This window comes from Protobothrops mucrosquamatus, unplaced genomic scaffold (genome assembly GCF_001527695.2).
Source record: "Protobothrops mucrosquamatus isolate PMUCROS unplaced genomic scaffold, P.Mucros_1.0 scaffold_264, whole genome shotgun sequence".
NCBI lineage: Eukaryota > Metazoa > Chordata > Lepidosauria > Squamata > Viperidae > Protobothrops > Protobothrops mucrosquamatus.
The window spans coordinates 12290-14715 of NW_015386340.1; positions in this window are offsets into that span (position 1 = coordinate 12290).

A 2426-nucleotide genomic window follows, 5' to 3' on the forward strand; every position below is an offset into this window, starting at 1 on the left:
ATTATTATTATTATTATTATTATTATTATTATTATTATTATTATTATTATTATTATTATTATTATTATTATTATTATTATACTTCACCAGATACATTGTCATTGCTTGTACCAATGGATTCCCTGTACCCTATGAGGAAGGTAAAATCTACCAGTATCTGAAATTGATCTGAGTGGATCAGATAGTATCTCCCTCAAGATGGCTGCTCTTCCATGAGAAAGATCTCATTTTCTGCTGAATCTGTGTCTCATTTCCTGTACTCTTTTTCACGATCTGTGCTCAGTTGCTACCATCGTAATCTACCTACATATTTGCTCTGCTTTTGTTTTGTCTCATTACCCTTCACCCAGCACAAACTAAAACTCTGGCTTATCCTGAACGTTATGTAAGCCAGCAATAATTCCTATATCAAACGGTTTTAAATAAATGAAGAAAAAAAAATAACAAAGTTGCATTATATCTCTGTTGTGTGTATGGCCTCGTTTCATTTTAAATACTTTTGCTTTTTTTCAAAAGAGTGATAATCTGATTCATCCTGCATTAACCTGACCAAAATTTCTGCTCTTATTAAATGGTTCTTGATTCATTCTCTCTGAACATGTCAGGGTCCTGTTTGTGATGGCTGCCAAATTTTATTTTTTCTTTTAAACGTGTATGGGAAGTTAGCCCAGAGAAGGAAATATTAAAAAGGCAGAAAGAAAGATATTGTTCACCAAAAGGATTTTTAAAAGCATTTTTTGAAAAGCAAAAACCAAACCTGGCCTCATCTCTTTGCCCAAAGCAGTAGCTAGTCTTATACAAATGCAGATGTGGAACCATCAGGAAGTTTGGAGCCAGGGATCTCAAGACAAAAGAAGCTCTTAAGAGTCATTAGCCCCATCACCTGGGAAGCATGATATGATAATGGGATTAAACCACAGATATCAAGGCCTAGAAAAACACTCAGAAATAACCTCAAAGTTCATGCCACAGGAACAGGAAACTATTCCAAGCAGGGCTGGAGGGGGTATAAAAGCCCTTCTACCCCATGTGCTCTTTTTTTTTCTTCTCCTCTGCTCCTTCTTGCAAGGACCATCTTTCTTCTGCAATAAACTGTAACCTTCTTCCCAAAGCAGTCGCCATATTTGCTTATTTATTCCCGGCTTGGATGAACCAGGATGAAGACTTACTTTTAACACGTGAATGGCTCTTCTGAAACAATATAGCAGCCCGAGGTAGCTCTAGATTTTTACTTGGAATGGATGCAAAACCAACCCTCAGAAGGAGAAAATGTAATACCTATAAGCAACATGCTTTAGCTGTATTCACACAATACCTGGTGAACCAGTGTTGGGCAATCCTAGATCTAGTAGCTATCTTAGAAGGATATTCAACTATCACAAAGACTGACATAATTGCAAACAGAACTGGAGGTCTACCCATCTCCACCCCTCCCTCCCTCCCTCCACCCTTTCTTTCTTTCTTTCTTTCTTTCTTTCTTTCTTTCTTTCTTTCTTTCTTTCTTTCTTTCTTTCTTTTTTTCTTTGTATCACTTGTGTGGTATAGCTGCAGGTGAAGGGGCTGGAATTCTGGGAGTTGTAGTCTACACATCTTAAAGTTGTCAAGTTTGAGAAACACTCCTTTAGATCATCTTAGTTAGACCAAAAATGTCTGTCTTTATTCCATTTTTTTAACCCAACACAATGAAGAGACTCATTGGGTTACAACAATAAAACAAAAGGAGGGGGGATGGCTCTCATAATGGAGGGACATTCTGGAAGAGAGCATACCCAAAGCTTCTCTTCAGTAGCTCCTTCAGTAAATGAACACATCTGAATAGGTGGCAAGGATAAAGATGCAATTTCCAGCATGGTTCTTGAAATATAACTAATCTGCACATGTATATTTGTTTGTAATGAATCACACTTCTAGGTTCATATGTATTTTTTAAAATGCAAAGTCTCAAGGGGAATTTTGTAAAAAGAAAAATTTTAAGTACTATGTGGGTGGGTCATGTACAGAGCATATGGAGCCCTTTAACCATTAGATGACATTTCTGAAGTCTATCACAGGCTAAAGCAGTGTTTTTTGAAGTTGGCAAATAATAAGCAATAATATTAACAAAACATAACCGAATCTTTGTAGTGATATGTTTGTTTGTTTTTTTTTAAATAAATTTTTTATTAATTTTTTATTAAGAAGCAAGAACATAAATCTTTTATAACAATATCAACCATAAAGAAATCATCATCAAACAGTACATTCACGGACGTGTCCGGTGTCCCCCTCCTGCACCCCCCTCTCACCTACCTACACCTTCCTCCTCCTTATCTTACCACCACTCCTCCTTCCTCCCTCTTTCCTGCTTCCCTTTCTCCCTCAGTCATCCCGTCAGTGCAGTTGGGGTATCACCGGGCACCTCCTTAGAAAATCATACATATATATAT